The sequence below is a fragment of the Siniperca chuatsi genome, linkage group LG21, assembly GCF_020085105.1.
Source record: "Siniperca chuatsi isolate FFG_IHB_CAS linkage group LG21, ASM2008510v1, whole genome shotgun sequence".
NCBI lineage: Eukaryota > Metazoa > Chordata > Actinopteri > Centrarchiformes > Sinipercidae > Siniperca > Siniperca chuatsi.
The window spans coordinates 24,243,000-24,260,552 of record NC_058062.1 but is presented as its reverse complement, the minus strand read 5'-3'; the positions used below and the strand labels follow the sequence as shown (position 1 = coordinate 24,260,552).

Here is a 17,553-nt window from a genome sequence, read left to right as displayed (position 1 = left end):
CTTACCCGGAACATTTTGGCGGTGCACTAGTTGCTGTCAGCTGGCAGCTGTAGCATGCTAGTTGTCTTAGCCCGGTTAGCCAGGTTAGTCAAACTCCTGTAGTGTCGCTGCCACATCAATGGTAAACACAAATGAGAGACCAGCTGGAGGATCCTCCCGTGACATTTAGATCCAATGGGAGCACATTATGCCTGTGGAAACACTTCAAAAATGTCAATGATTAAAAACGTTTGTCAATGTAAGATGGTCTGTGCAGATTGAGAAAAAATAATCTGTATTTTAAATTTAATCTATAACATAATGCAGAAAAGAGTGTAAGAGAGTATTTATTTGGCTTCCCCTGTCATGTGAAGTCATGGTCATTGCATGGAAAATTATTACAAGAAAAGGAAAATTAAATAAGTATATGTTTAAGTAAAAATCAATAACATAAAAAGCACAGTACAGAACTCTGGCAGAAAATGTTATGTCTCAAACGTACATTTTGTTGTCTGTCCTTTTTCATAAGGGTTTCTGCAGACATATGCATGCAGCCGAAAATGTATGAACCTGCACAGTGTGTGCTCGCAGACTGCACATGAATGGACACATCCACCTTCACTATCATCATTGTATTGGACCCAATGTCTACATCCAATTCTGTTTTTGAGTATATTGGTGCCTTTTATGTTGGTGTTTTACTCTGACAAGGGAACCTATAGAGAAATGGGCAGTTGTGGGGCCACCTAAAATACGTACATTCTCTTACATTTTGCAGACTCTTAACAGACACTGTGAGAATCAGCTCCATTCTTCCCTGTCAGGTAAAATCAATGCCCAGTAATGGCATTCCAATTCACCCGTTATCGACTACTCTCATCCCCATTCCCTCTGGTGATGAATGATTTGCTGGGAATGACTTCTTTGGGTTTGATTTTCTCTCCAAAGAAGATGTGATCCTGAAGTAGAATGCTGACTGGATTTGCCCCCAGGGAAGTTTGCTTGTTGCAGATTTTTTTCCTCTCCCCCTCAACCTATTTATGTTTCCTTACTTAGCTGAGTGGTCTGTTGTTTCTGTTTAGGAGTGTCAAAGGTGTCAGACACTTGTCCTGTTCTTTCTTCATTTCAAGTGAGAGGATGTGAGTGGGCTGCTGGTGTGTGCCTTAACAGTTGTAATTAGCTGAGACAAAGACAAGCTCAATGCCTTTCATTCAACTGAAAGCTAATTAAGTAATTAAGGAAGCCCTTGCACATGCATTTCAATGTCTTTTTTGTACCTAGGATGTTTTAGCTTAGAAGTCACTTATTTTGTATTTAGTCACCCTTTTTCAAAAGCTTGGAAGAATTACTCAAAATAAAAGTCCTGAACCATATACTATGTATCATAGGTAAAATACTATGATTTTACCTATGATTTTTACCCCTTCACTCTCACCCTTCTTCAAGAACAAAGCATATCCGATACAAAGCAACATGTTAAATACAGCTGTTGCTGATGTAACTTGTATTTCATGGTCAGTTCTTGTTGTTTAGTGTTCTTTGGGGAAATCAGATGAGCAGATGAGTCAATGTCACCTAGAGATAATTTCTAAAGCAATCAGCATTTTATTCAGTGATATAAAACATCAATGGCTAATATTATTTCATTGTCATTATTTTATACCTGCAATTTTGCTGCAACAGTCATACAAACAGTGTGCAAAATACCCTTTGACAATAAGGGAGTACTGTGTACTATGTGTGCGCTTTTGTATTTATGGTTGATGTTAATGTAAAGAACTTTGTAACCTGTGTTAAAAAAGGTAAGTTTTACTTACCTACTGTGCCGTGTGCAGTACTTCCAAAACAGACTAGGGTACAAAATGTCACTCAAATGATCCAAGTAGTAGATATTTAACACCACAACATTTAACTTCCTCTACAGTGTGAGTAAATCACTTGCATTTGCCCCTAAAAATAGATATGTGCCAACTGGATAAATAATTTACAAGCACAGTGTGAGTAAAGATTATAACCTACCATAATCTTTTTTCGCCCCGCTGCTAATCGGTCAAAACGTAGTCGGGCTGGCCATCGGGAGCACCGGGATAAATCCCGGTGGGCTGGTTGCTCTGTGGGCCTTACAGAAACAAGAGCGAGAGAGATGCGTCGCCGGCCCACTTTGATTATGCACCAGTCCACCAGTTTTGTAGCTGAAGCCATAAGACAAAAGACAACAGGGATAAGATAAGCAGGGTTTGGGTTTGGCTAGCTCGCTATTTAGCTATATCGGGTGCTGTTTGTTCAAAGATGTTCAACTTTTCATAAAGTCGATGCGCTCGTCAATATCACTTTTTGTGAACCGACCAATCACAGCCTGGGTGGGGCAGGACATTAAAAGAAAGTTGATGTGCTACAATAAACTTTCAAATGTTAAACTCATTGTTATGCATGAATGGTTATGGTTATTGACAAGTTAGTACTTAGCATTAACATATTAGAGACTAACCACCATTGTAGACCATTTTTCTTGCACAAAGATTTAATGAAGGAACAAAACCTACAAAGTAAATGTTGGTTGTTTGTTTCTTAAACTGCTTTTTGTCCAACTGGAATTAATATTATACTAGTGGTAGGCTACATAGTATACTATTATATGGAATTATAAGGAATATACATTATACAATTAATATATTAATATTATACGAACATTATACTATTACATAACAGTATACTTTTTATTTAATGTTCTAATATTATACTAATTTATACTTGTTACTCATCCTGGTTGAGGGTAGTGCCTCTGCAGTGGACAGGTGTATATTTAGCCAGAGCCAGGATGCCATTGTGCCAATATGTGCTCCTGCTAGCCATCCTCCTCCTAAGAGCAACACGTTCCCATTGTTCTATTTTACAGTCATTGTTATAAATACAGTGGCAAGGAAAAGTATGTGAACCTTTTGGAATTTCATGGTTTTCTGAATAAATTTGTCATAAAATGTGATCTGATCTTCATCTAAGTCAATAAATAATAGGCTTTTGTACAGTTGCTATGTACAGTGGCTGTATGGGCTAGTTTTGTACTGAACTGAACGTGACAGCTTTTGCACACTGTTGTAGGCACTGCACTGCCTTTGAACGGTTTGGTGTTCACTTACTGATGTACGTACTGCAGTGCATTTGAACGGCGATGCGACCGCTTAGCTTAGAAAAAAAAGTGAACAAACTACATAGTCAGCGACTGTTAATCTTTGAACTGAACTAGATAATGTGATTCGAAACAGCAAAGTTACTCATGATTTCCACCTCTGATGTTACAGCTTGTTAGTAAACACTTGCTTATTAACACGTCCAGCAGTTACAGAGCAGCATGATCATTCATTTGGAGTCGTGTTTCTGGCCACCTAAGGAATGTAATTCCTAAGGGAATGTTCACTGTGCTGTCAGCTCTGTGTTTGGTCTCCAGCAGCTCCTGAGGGAAACATCTGGCTCTTTAGCAGCTAGATGCTCCACTGTGTTCACCAGCTGCTCTCTGACTGAGTCTGTCTGCTTTTGCTGCTGAGCAGCTCGTGTTCACTGGCTTCATCAGAGCTTTTTACTGGAAACAGCTGGCTGCTGTGGCTGAAGACAACTCTATGAGAGTGGTGAGAGTGGCTCAAGGTAGGCGATATCTAACAGTGTAAGAGGACCTGAGGGATTCTGGTTACATTGTGTCTACCTTGTGCAAACATACATACATGTAAAGTATGTCTATCTGTATGTGTTGACCTGAAAAAGTTGTCTTTCGTTAAATCTCAGTGCAACTCTTCGAGTGTTGTTTTCCTGTTTATCACATTGCACCTACTTTACCCTCCCTCTGATCCGCTTATGTGGCAGTTTAAAAAAATGTGCAGGTGCTCACAGGAAATGAAATTTCACACAGTCTCTAATGCATGTTATCTCTTCTCAACCTGTATCTGTCCAGCTTGCTTTTACATTTTCAACATTAAAGTCTTTATTCCTCTAAACATCATTTGGAGGAAAAGTACTTCTTGAATTCTCAAAGTTTAAGTGTTTAGATATTTTGTAATTCCTTCCAGGACTAGACACAAACCTTTCAACTACAAACGAACCATGATGTGGCTGATTGTTGTCTCTTTCCTCAGTCAACAACATTCAGTGGACAACAGAATCAGGATGGAATAACAAGATAACATATGTAATAATCCTTTTTGTAGTAGAGGTGGAGAAATGGGCTAGTCTTTAATTAATGCTAAAAAGTTCAAGAGCACATGAAATTTAAAATAGTTAATGTTAATACAATGTTCTCATCCTTCCAGACTTTACTTACTTACTAAGTTTCTACTTCAAAAGCCAGCATGTTCACAACTTAAACCAAAATAAATAAACTTGGAAAGTGAAAAGAGGCAGCAAAAACATGGGTAAAATAATCTCAGGCAAACCTCTCATAATCAAATGTATTGCTACACAATGGTGGTGCATTTTTATCCTTGAAATATGCAAATGAAAAAAAAGATTTGTTAACATGTTGTAATTAATATTTTAGAGGAGGGAGAAGCCTTTGATATTTTTAAAAGAATCTTTTTTTATCTTCCACACTTTCCTACAGAAGGCTGAAGAGGCCAGAGGTTTAATTCTATTTGATTTTCAAGATCACAGAATAATTATTTTATGATGTTTACATCATTATCATAGCCAACTGCAGCTGCAACCCATAGCAAAAGTCTTGTAATATCCTATAATATTCCTATAGCAACTCATAGTGTGTGTGTAATTGTTAACAGTTTGTTTACAATATAGCCTACAGAGACCAAATAAGGCAACATGGTATCACTATGGCTATAACAACAGCAGAACAGATATCAGAACAGCATAGACTTTTTTAGACAGCAGATGACAGCTACAAAGTTGGAATGATGACATTAAAAGAGAGTGTAGCGACTACAAGTTCCCTTATTTGGAGAGAATTTTGTTGGAAGAGTTTGGTTTCTTTATTACTCCTCTGCAGAGGTGACACAGAACTACTAATTCTGATTGTGCCAGACGAACAGTGCAAATCATGACCATATATTCTGGTCCTAACCTGTAACCAGACATTAGAAGAGGTAGTCAGAACCTCAATCCCTTTTAGAATTAACATAGAAAAGGTTTCAGTCGTAGTCTAAACTCTCATCAACTCTAAATCCCTTTTAGAGTTGATGTTCTCTCTCTAACAAACCGTTTATTTTAAATGATTTTATCTCTTCTACTGATTTAGATTTCATGTTTTTAACAGACTCCTGGTTACATTCTGGTGATCACAGTCAGTTGGCTGACCCTCCAGATTATGACTTCTTTAGCCGCTCTAGGGATTGTGGTTGTGGTGGTGGCCTTGTTACTGTGTATAGGAAGCATTAAAAGTGTAACCTCATAGCTTGCAATGATTTTTCCTCCTTTGAAGTGCTCATGTTTAAACTTGGTAGCTCCCTCCCGGTCATATTTGCTATTATTTATCGCCCCCCTAAACCAGCTGGCTCCTTCTTGTTAGAACTCCCTGAATTTTTATCCAGTCTTGTTTTAAATTATGATAGAATTGTTCTTTGTGGTGATTTTAATATTCATGTTGATGAGTCTTCTAATGTATGTCTTGTATCTGATCACCTATGCATTGTTTTTAACTGTGAATTACAGGCCGCTAGTACTGTCTTATCCCGTTCTAAGTATACACACGTCCTTAATGAGCATAGTGCCTCAAAATTCTGTACGCTGTTAAATTCTCCTGGCAGTGTGTTTCCTGACTCCTCCAACACCAACGATTTGGTTGATTCTTTTAACTACCTGTGTTCTTCAACCTTAGATCTCATAGCTCCTCTGAAAAATACACCAAACTCAAAGACTAGAAAACAGCCATGGTTAAATGACAGTATTCAAAGCTGTAAAAGGAAATGCAGAAGAGCAGAACGCAGATGGAAGAAATAAGGTCTCCAGGTCCACTTTGTGGCTATGAAAGAGCTATTACTCCTTTATAACAGGATGGTGAAGGATGCAAGAACATATGCCTGTTTCTCTGCACTTATTTCTGCCCATCAGCACAACCCCAGATTCCTATTTAAGACTGTGGCTCAGTTAGTTAACCTCTCCTTGTGCCTCTGCTGATTGTGACGCTAATTGTGAAAAGTTTCTTTTGCACTTTGCTGGAAAGGTGGAGTTAATAAGATTTGGTATTACCCCAACCCTGCCTTTTTAGATCTGGATCACCCGCTCAGGGATTCTTTGAGCAATTTTTCTGCTGTTACTCTGCCTGAACTCACAGACATCATGTCTCTTATGAGAGTGTCCCTCAGCCCTCTGGACAAAATCCGAACTAGGTTCTTATTGGAAGTTATGGATTGTATTGCGCCCCATTTTCTAACTATTTTGAACAGTTCGCTGTCATAAGGCTGCGTACCAGATTACTTTAAAACTGCTTGTGTCCAGCCAGTCCTAAAAAAACCTGGTTATTTCCAAGGTTCTCAAAAAAAATGTTTCTAAGCAGCTTCTTGCTGCTGTGAAAAACAATAATACCTTTGAAAAGTTTCAATCTGGCTTCCGTCATCGCCACAGAACTGAGATAGCCCTTCTCAAAGTCACCAATGACCTTTTAATGAATGCAGACACAGGCATGTCTTCAATTCTTGTGCTGCTGAACTTAAGTGCCGCCTTTGACACAATAGATCATGGCATTCTTTTAGATAGACTGAGGCACTGGTTAGGCATATCTGGCACTGCACTAGACTGGTTCTCATCTTATTTGTCCAATAGGAAATTCTGTGCTTTAGCCGCTCTGCCACCGTGCACCCCTCCAACACCAACAATTTGGTTGATTCTTTTAACTACCTGTGTTCTTCAACCTTAGATCTCATAGCTCCTCTGAAAAATAGATCAAACTCAAAGACTAGAAAACAGCCATGGTTAAATGACTGTATTCAAAGCTGTAAAAGGAAATGCAGAAGAGCAGAACGCAGATGGAAGAAATAAGGTCTCCAGGTCCACTTTGTGGCTATGAAAGAGTTATTACTCCTTTATAACAGGATGGTGAAGGATGGAAGGAAGGAACATATCTGTCTGTTTCTCTGCACTTATTTCTGCCCATCAGCACAACCCCAGATTCCTATTTAAGACTGTGGATCAGTTAGTTAACCCAGCCTCTCCTTGTGCCCCTGCTGAGTGTGATGCTGATTGTGAAAAGTTTCTTTTGCACTTTGCTGGAAAGGTGGAGTTAATAAGATCTGATATCACCCCAACCCTGCCTTTTTAGATGTGGATCACCCGCTCAGGGATTCTTTGAGCAATTTTTCTAAAATACCTGGGCTTGATCCCACCCTCCTGGACAACTATCGTCATTTTCAATCTCCAAACTGCCTTTTATTTCCAAGGTTCTTGACAAAACTTGTTTCTAAGCAGCTTCTTGCTGCTGTGGAAAACAATAATACCTTTGAAAAGTTCCAATCTGGCTTTCATCAGCACCACAGCATTGAGACAGCCCTTCTCAAAGTCACCAATGACCTTTTAATGAATGCAGACGCAGGCATGTGTTCAATTCTGTGTCAGCATTAATAACTTCATGTCATCCTTTTACTATATCAACTATGGTGTGCCTCAAGGTTCAATTCTGGGACCAATACTGTTCTCCTGTCATCCGCAGACATGGGATTTAATTTCATTGTTATGCGGATGACACACAGTTGTACCTCCCTGTCAAGCCCACTGACCTTAGCATGCCAAGTTCTCTGCAGGACTGCCTGTCTGACATAAAAAATTGGATGTCGATACATTTTCTTCAGCTCAACTCAAATTAAAAAATCCTTGTTATTGGGCCCCAACATATCAATAAACAAATACTGCCATCTACTGGTAACCTGTCACAACATATCAAGCCTGTTGCAAGAAATCTTGGTGTCCTGTTTGATAGCAATTTTGTTTTGAGCAACATATCACTAAGCTTGTCCAGTCATGTTTTTATCACCTCAGAAACATTGCAAAAATCTGATCTATTTTAAATCTTACTGATGCAGAAACTGTTGTACCTGCTTTTATCTCCTCACGCCTTGGTTATTGTAACAGTCTGTTCATTGTCTTAATCAAAAAACTTTGAAGCGACTGCAGACTTTACAGAACTCAGCTACTCGGCTTTTAACCAGGATGTACGATCACATCACACCTGTTTTTGCCTCTTTACAATGGCTCCCTGTTTGTTTTAGGATCGATTTTAAGATCTTATTGATTACTTTTAAGGCTCTTTATGGCCTGGCTCCAGACTATATTTGAGACCTTGTAATCCCTTATGAACCTTCACGTACTTTGAGATCTTTAGTCTTCTTCTAAATACTAAGGGGGACAGAGCTTTTGGCATCACGGCCCCAAGGCTCTGGAACAACTTGCCCGAAAAAATTAGGTTGTCTGAGTCACTGTCTTGTTTTAAGTCTCTTCTCAAAGCACATTTTTATCAGAAAGCATATCCTGATTTTACCTGAGCTGTCTGTTTATTTTTGATATCGGTCTTGACATGACTGATCAAAAAGTGGGGATGTAAAATACTGATACTTACCTGGCAGGGGAGATACCATGATCAAGAAGGTGGTTCACCCAGGGTGAGGCTCAGCCATTGCACTCCGGTTGTGCTGACCCCTGCGAATTCCCCAAAAGTGGGAATCTCGACTGCATAATTTCTGCTAGTGGGGGACTGCGTTCACGCTCTCCCCTGATTTTTGACAACTTGTGTGCACATGCGCCAGCCCGCATGCTGCCCGTTGCCGTATCTCCCTTCCTCTTCACCATCTACACCACAGACTTCAGCTACCACACAGAGTCCTGCCACCTTCAGAAGTTTTCTGATGACTCTGCTGTGGTGGGATGTATCAGCGGTGGTGATGAGTCTGAGTACAGGGCTGTGGTGGGTAACTTTGTCTCATGGTGTGAGCAGAACCATCTGCAGCTCAATGCGACAAAGTCTAAGGAGCTGATTGTGGATCTACGGAGGGCCAAGGCACCAGTGACCCCGGTTTCCATCCAGGGGGTCAGTGTGGACATTGTGGAGGACTACAAGTACCTGGGAGTACACTTGGATAACAAACTGGACTGGACCAAGAACACTCAAGCTGCCAGAGCCGCCTCTATTTTCTGAGGAGGCTGAGGTCCTTCAACATCTGCCGGACAATGCTGAAGATGTTTTATGAGTCTGTGGTGGCCAGTGCTATCCTGTATGCTGTTGCATGCTGGGGCAGCAGGTTGAAGGTAGCGGACGCCAACAGACTCAACAAACTGATCCGTAAGACCAGTGACATTGTGGGGGTGGAGCTGGACTCTCTGGCGGTGGTGTCAGAGAGGAGGATGCTGGCCAAACTACATGCCGTCTTGGACAGTGTCTCCCACCCACTCCATGACGTGCTGGTCAAGCAAAGGAGCACCTTCAGCGGAAGACTCATCCCCCCAAAAAGCACCACAGAGCGCCACAGGAAGTCATCAAACTCTTAAACTCCTCCCTCTAAGTGTCAGTCTGTATGACCCTAGGTCACTAAACTGGACATTGATCATTACATCTCAATATTCTGTGTACTACTCCTGTGCAATATTTAGTTTTCCCATGTTAGTTTTTTCCTATTTATTGACATTGATATTATATACCTCCATTACTGCTGTGTAATATCTTAATAATCTCAATAAGCTACACTTAACTCGACAGTACATGCACCTCTGCTTATTACTTATTACTTATTTTATTACATTGTGTTATTATACTGTATTATCATCATCAACCTGTAAACCCACTTGGTACTTCACACTTATTTTATCTTATACTTATACCCACCTGGTACTTAATTTATTTTCTGACCTGTTTTTATAGTGTTTTATTGTGTATCATATTTTTTGCTAGTACTTTCTCCTGTGTGCACTGACGTAAAGGCGAGCTACTGTAACAAAGAGTTTCCCTTCGGGGATCAATAAAGTCTTTCTGATTCTGATTCAGATTCTAAAAGCACACGTTTCCTCTCCAAAGTCTAATAGTGGGGGTGCAGCTGCTCCGCTTGCTCCATTGATCATAATAGTTAATAGTTCATCATAGTTTGATCATAATAGGCAAACCTAATGTGGGAACAGTTTGATCATAATAGGACTTCTTTGGTGACGTCACATATTCAGAAAGACTTATTTAATATATGATGTGTAATATAACGTTTTCATTTGGTATACCGTAAGTAGTCAAATAGTGGCCGTGTCCTTTATTTACCTCAACTGCAGAGGGTACCAGGCCTTTAATTGAAGTAGCCTTATATTAGTGACAGGGCTTGTTTCTAATTTCCTCTGATAAGTATATTTGATCATATTTTAGTATGAAGCCTCCTTTTTTCTGGTCTCCTCTTGTTTGCCCTGTAAAATATTTGTTACTGCATTATGCTGTTAATAAAGCTCAGCACTTCATCTGTTTCAAATTAAAAGCCCTCTAGTGTTTCAGTGGACAGAATCCCTTAATTTCCTAACAAGGCTTTTACTGTGAAACATTTGCAGGAACCTGAAAATTCAGTGACTTGCACGGTGCCCATATAGTGCTTCAAATGTAGCTGCTGCCATCACGTGGCACTTGTATGTTACGACAAAATACTGTGGGGCTGACACATTACACATGCACAGTATACACCCACAGTGACTGAAACTGCTACTTTTTTTTGTTTTCCATGATGTACTGAAAACATACTGAATCATGACCCCAAAACAGAGGTACATAACGTTTGTGTACCGATGCACCCCTACTGCATTGTATATCATATGGCCTCGTAACATCTTGTCAAGACCAGTACCATCATGAATCAGAGGTGAAATAATATTCCTGGCCTTTTCAGGGATATTTAGACTAGGGGTTCTCAAATGGTTTCACACCACAGACCTCAAATAGTCCCTTTAGACCCCTCACACCCATATTTTATCAGATTTAGTCCCAGTGAAGGGATCAATATTAATTGTGGTAGTTGTTGATTTAATACTTTAAGGTATCATATGTAAGAATGTGAAGCAATTTACATGCATTAATCGCTTTGCATTACCAATGTGTGAATGGATTGTAACGTAACTTAAAAATGAGACCTTCCCCGACTTTCTTGGTTGCCTATAACAGGCTGTGGACTGATTTCAATGTAAAGGATTCCAGACATTTTTTCCAGGCAAAGGACGTGACATTTATGTGCTTATGTTCTTGAGTGTCTTCTCTTCTGCTCCCCTACAACTGGTAGATTGGCTGGTTTGCTGTTTGCAAGTTGCTTTGTCGGTTGGCGTTTTGGGGCGGTCCATGCAGCGTGGCTGGGTTGCAGCTGGCTGGCTAACCTTAGCTTGCTTGCTCGCTAATGTTGTCGCTAGCAACTACTACTATCTGAGTGCATAATCAGAGTATCTCTCTCTTAGGTCCAAGGTGAGTTAGTTTAGCTCTTATATGGCTCTCTTCCTGGGGTGATTGCACCGCTTGAGGTGGCATTTGGTCTGGCTGGTCTGGCTAGGAAGTCGGAAGATGCTGTGTGCAGTGATCATCTCAAGGTCCGCTGCACTTAATCCAATCCCTGCGATTCCTTTTCCGATGAGTGTATTTTTGTTGTAGGCTGCTGGAGCTGTCCGGCTGGTCATAGGTCTATGTGCCAGGGCTGTCGGGGGCTCAGCCCAAGTTAACCCGTGTATAACTAACAATTGCTTTCCACTTGCCAAGAGCAATGTAAGGCAGGGGCGGCCAACTAGCTAACTGTAACTTAAACTAAGCTGGGGTTGGCCAGCTGGCTCTGGCTTGGCTGCACGGTGTGGGTCTGGCGTTGGTTGCTTTGTGGCGTTGGCTGATGGGGTGATTTACAAACAGCAAGCTAATCAGTATCATGGAGCAAATGGTTCAAATAAAATATAGGAACATTACAGATAGTAACGTTAATCTAAATACGATTGTAATTTATTTTCTAGCATTCAGTGTTTTGGCCGATGCCCAGGATAATGCTCGCTCAAGCCTACGGAGTGCAAGCGTGAGCACGATCAAATGGGATGCTGACTGCAGTTCAGTTAATGGCCACCGGTGTCATTAATAACAAGGGTTTTCTGAAAGTTACACATAGAACCTTTAAGTGTAGAACAGTGGAGAATACTGTTTTGTATGTACATTGGGCAGTGCGGCTCTAGAAAGTGAAAACTAGGATACATATTCTTTCTTTTTCATACTGCATACATCTCTTTTCTATACCTGCTTCTACCGTGCATGATCATGCAGCCTATAGCCACAGTGCCAGCGTGTCACCTGGGAAAGAAAACTGATTTATTACAACGTCTTATTGGTCGTGATAACACTGTAGGTTAGTCGGTGCTGTTGTTTTCCTGCTTGGTAGCAAGGCCAACCGCAGCCAACCTGTGACAGGTGTCTGCCTCTCAAATCCGTGTCTTGCTCTAAATTTATTGGCTTGACATCTGTGTCTGTGCTGGTGACCAGAGAGAAAGCTCTGTTTTTAAAGTCTCTGTGTTCAGCTCAGTACATTTTTAGCTTCTAACTGAATCTCTGTGGTTTGGAGTTTACTTTCACATCACTGTTCCTTTTCTTTCACACATCTCTTATTTTACCGTTTACTGATCGCTTTCAGCCGTATCAGGGCTGTAAGTAACTGCTGATCTAACCGAACCTTTCCTGCTGTTGCAGCTTCACATTAAGTTTTCCACTGGCAAACCATTGGGAGGCTTTTATTGTGAAGCACATATAGAAAAATGCAGTGTGTCTGACACTGTTAACAAACTACAGTTAGTGGAACTGCGTTAGCAGTGCTAATAAAAACAAATAAATATTTTTTAAAATGTTTAATTATTACAGGGAGGAACAGTACAAGCAGAGACAGCCACAGTGAGCTGAAATGCGAAGCAGAACACTTCAAATACTTCAAGGTATACAGCGTTTTTTTACTTTGCTGTGCTGCGTAGTAGACTTGCACTGTGCCAGCATGGCAACCGTTTTGCTGAGCTGTGAGCAACCGTTTGCGGCAATATACCCACAACTATCGCAAAACATACATACAATGCATTTTAATGAGAAACACTGAATGTTAACATAGCTGTGTTTGTTTAGTAGACAACTCCATAAGGTAACTTAATATCGTTATACTGCTGGGGTTCTCCCAGAAACCCAGATCCCTGGGTCCTCACGGACCTGTTAGAATGTCTGCTGTTCACTGAACCTGCAGCTTCTCTTCCTCATCTATAGAGGGCAGCCTTGTAACTGGAAACACTTGACAGTGATCCCCCATCTCTTTACTTCTTGTCTTTTCTTTATATTGCTCTATTACACACACTCACACGCGCACCATCATGCTCACACAAGAATTATAAGTGTGTGTGTGTGTTGTGTGTATGAGCATTTGCATGTGTCTCTCTGTGATTGATTTAGTCAGCGTGGATTGGATAATCCCATGATTTGATAACGACCCACTGTGCAGATTTAGTGATTGAAGTTCTGAGGCAAATGGTCGTTGCCATGGCTGCCAAATAGAAGAAGACGAGCATAAATCTGTGTGTGACGAGAATTTGTGTGGGTAGGGGTTTTGGGGGTGGGTGCATCATGCATACAGTACACTCATCTGTGTGAGTGTGGGCATGTTTGCATGTTGATGCTAGCAATCATTTAAATGACTATACAGAAATTTCAGCTGTTAATTATAATTCATTTCAGAACATGATGAAAATCATATAGCAGAAACTTGAAAGTTGCTTAAAATTTGCTAGTCCATCATAGTTGAGTTACCCAGTGGTGGCAGAAGTGCTCATATCTTTTACTTAAGTACAAGTAGCAATACTGCTTGTAAAAAACATGTTACAAGTAAAAGTCCTACATTCAAGATTTCACTTAAGTAAAAGTACAAAAGTATTAACAGCAAAATGTTCTTACAATATTAAAGTAAAAGTAGGACGGTGTAGTCCCTCATTCGTCCAGGAGTGTTCTGTCGTAGAAAAGGTTTCAGCCGTAGTCATCTGGACACTGTTTTCAGAATCAAGACGTTTCGGCTCCCATCCGGAAGTCATTCTCAGTTGTGAAAAAATTGGACGGGAACTGGAAATTTAAGCTACTCTGTGTTACATAAGCCCCGCCCTCGGGAAGGAATTTGCCTGAGTATCTGTTAATAGCTAGTTTCACCTGAAACTGACCTAATAGTTTCCATGATGGCCCAGTAATCAGTAATCAGGCCTGTTGTTCTCTGGCTGCACCTCCCTCATCACTGTTAAGTACCTGATTAGCATGTGACTGGCTTGACCACGGTGTTAATACACTGTGGTAGATCGTTGGCAGGTTCAATCTCAGACCACCATTTCTGTTTAAAGAGGGGTTTTCTTTTTTCACAAAATGGCTTCTTTGACTCCTCTTTCAAACCAGCTCTTCTCTCTACTTAGAATCTTCACCTCACTGTCTTCAAATGTGCGGTTTGTAGCTTTTAGATGCAAATGCATGGCACTCTGTGATCCAGAGTCAACGTGTCGTCTGTGCTGATGAAGTCTTTTGTTAGGGTGAACGAGTTTCTGTCTTAAAGTGTTGCCTGGTTAGCCCAAGTAGGAGCCATCAACAAAGTCAAAAGAGCCAAAAAACAGGACAAAAGTGTAACAGAACCAAGAAGGAACGGTGTCTCCATTCCTTATGTTTCTGGACTGTCTGAAAAACTACAAAGGATCTTTAGACAGCACAATGTTCCTGTTTTCTTTAAACCAGGTTGTCTGGTTGTGTGTGTGTGTGTGTGTGTGGGTGTGGGGGTGTGTGCCAGAAAGAAGGTGTGTGTTTCTTTGATCTGTCTCACGTGCACAATCATGAAAATGTGGTCAGACAAAGAAAAGCACATGGAGCGGGAGTTTTAAAGTCCTTCTCTGCCAAGTGTGGTTGTGTTTAAGGCCAAATTAGACGTGTATGTGTGTGATCTGTATCGGATAACGGCGCCAAGTTAAAAGGAGTTAGTTAGCAGGCTAAGACTGTCTTTGTGGTGCATAACGTTACTAACATCAATTTAGCATGTGGCTACCAAATGACCTAATAGATGAAAGCACATCACAACAATAAACCTCAGAAAAAGACATCAGTACATGTAAGGTTACATTACAAAAGTTAAGCAGTCCTGTGGAAAGTCTTTTGGTTCCAATGTGGAAAAGTCTTTTGCTGTGCCGTGTTCCAATTGTGCTTCATCTGTTCTCCTCAGAGTTAGCCACTCTGCGCTAAGCTACTTCGTTGCTCTTAAAAGTTCAAAGTTGTTGTTAGCTGGCAGGCTTTGTCGTAGCCACTGGCGCTAGCGTTAACTTAGCTGTCTCTGCTCCGGGCAGACTACACAGCGGAGGACCGCTGGACCAGGTCCGACAGGCAAGCCGATGAGAGTGGAAAAAGAGAGAACAATGGCCAGCTGATCCTTTTATTGACCTGGTGACATCATGGGTCACAGGTCACACTGACCAGAGTTCATACACAGGTGTGAAGTCTGGAGGATTAAGGGAGATTGAGTTCCATGGCTCATGTTTCATAATAAAAGTTAATTTTGAATCACACAAATTAACAAATTCATCTGTGGAGTTAATTACGTTAATTGTAATGAGCTGTCTTCCACTGTTAAGCATTACATCAAATGAAACTCTTCACTCACGTAAAGCAAAACCTCTAATAACTTTTTGTTAGTATTACAATTTGCTCTGAATCATTTATTTGGACAGGATTTTGTAAAACGACTACACAATATGACCCTAACTTCACAATATGATCCCACTGAAATTCAACTAGCAATGATACTGAAATATCACACTATCAAAACAAAATGAAGTGCAGAATCGGCAGTTCATTCTCAGTGGGTTTGGCACCATTCCTAACCTTATTCAGGGAAGTTTCACTGAGAGCCAAGTTCTCCTTTGCAGGAAAGCTGATTTTCCATCGTTAGGGAGATTTTTCGTCATGGCATCAGTCTCTAAAAATCATTGTATCCCTTGCGGTGCAACCGGGGCATAAGAGGTTTTTAAAAAATCCTCATACAACCACAGTAATAATTAGATCAGCTGTCTCTTATTAGATTTTCAACTTTTATTCATGCATTATTATGAAGTAGGCTGCAGAAATTCTGTCTACCAAATGATGAAACTGGTCAATTTTTTTTGGTGATTAATAGGTTTATCAGGCTCACGATGTCATTACTTCAACGGCAAAATAAATTTTAAAAGCTGTGATGCAGCCTGTGAGAGAACTGACAACGCTTCCCTCTGATCATGAAGTTATCGTTGTTTTCCAGCAGTCACACTGTTTCCCCTTGCACACCAGCTGACAAATATCCTGCGATAGAGGCTCTCTAAATGTCCTGTTTTGTCTGAATAAATCTTTAAGGAACATTTAGCTAAAAGACACCTACATGTATGTCTGAGAGAGAAAAGGCCACTTTAACAGCTTGATGAAACCAGCAATGTTACGCATTCTGTGTCTGTAAAGGGCTAAAGACTTAAGTATAAAATTACTGTTCATTTCCAATTGTCCTTTGTTCCATTTTAAGTTTTAGATTTGTTTACCATTGTTCACCTGGCATCTACACTACACTAGCATCTCTGTTCTCAGTAAGTCACAGCAGCCTTTAAGAGAATGCAATCAAACTGTCATTGTTTTCCACTAAATGCTCTAACACTGTATGAGAGTGTAGTGACAAACCCACAGAGACTGCAGTCTCCCTCGGCTCTACAGAGCTTTTTAGCTTCTTTTAGCTCATTGTTTTGGTTTTCTGGTCCACAAACACTGCTCTCATCAGCCTCGGTTCCAGCTTCAGCGGGCAGCTGTTTCCAGTAAAAAGCTCTGATGAAGCCGCTGAACACGAGCCGCTCAGCAGCAGCCAGCAGACAGACTCCGTCAGAGAGCAGCTGCTGAACACAGTGGAGCATCTAGCAGCTGAAGAGCCAGATATTTTTGGTAGAGACCAAACAGGAGCTAAAAGGAGAGTGAATATTGGACTTACAAACACAACTCCAAACGAATGTTTATGTTGCTGTGTCTGCTGGATATCTGCAACTGCTTGCTAACACATTTGCCATAACAACATAAGGTGCTAAATATAAATGTTGTGTTTTTATCTGGGCTGTTCTGCCCCCAAGTGAGCAAAAAAGTAAATTAATGCAGCTTTAAATAATCACTTTTTATGGGCTTGTGACACAAAACAAAGGTGACGCTTAATCAGCAAAAATATGAATGAAGAATAATCATTTATTGTGTGCATTGGCCTCCCAAGAAAAAGGAATACAAATATTTTAAGACCCTGACACCACAAAGCACATTCCCAAAAAAACTAAATGGCAACACCCTGCAGCCTTCAGCTTTTTCGGTTCAGGTTTAAAGCACCCTTCAGTCCTTCAAAGCATCTCACAAAGATGCTTTGAAGGACTGCTAAGCTTCTGAAGGTATTAGATTTTAAAAAATGCAGGATTTCACAAGTTATGTAATCCAGCGGCTGATCAAAGTAAATACAAGTCACCCAAATCTAATGCTCATTGAAAGAATTTAGGTGGCTTACCCCAAACATTGGATTGCCATTTGAAAAACATGCAAACAAACCAAACCATTGAAATATGGATAGCAGAGAA

The 17,553-nt window shown here is 40.6% G+C and overlaps 1 protein-coding gene and 1 non-coding gene across 3 annotated transcripts in view; both read left to right on the top strand.

Moving 5' to 3' along the window:
- Positions 1 to 17,553, top strand: part of si:dkeyp-72e1.9 (syntaxin-binding protein 4) — a 138,138-nt gene that overhangs the window by 15,293 nt on the left and 105,292 nt on the right. The gene's annotated exons all lie outside the window — the stretch shown is intronic.
- LOC122869595 lies at positions 8,517 to 8,680 on the top strand. Its single transcript, XR_006376353.1, has one exon. It is a non-coding gene; the product is annotated as a U1 spliceosomal RNA (small nuclear RNA).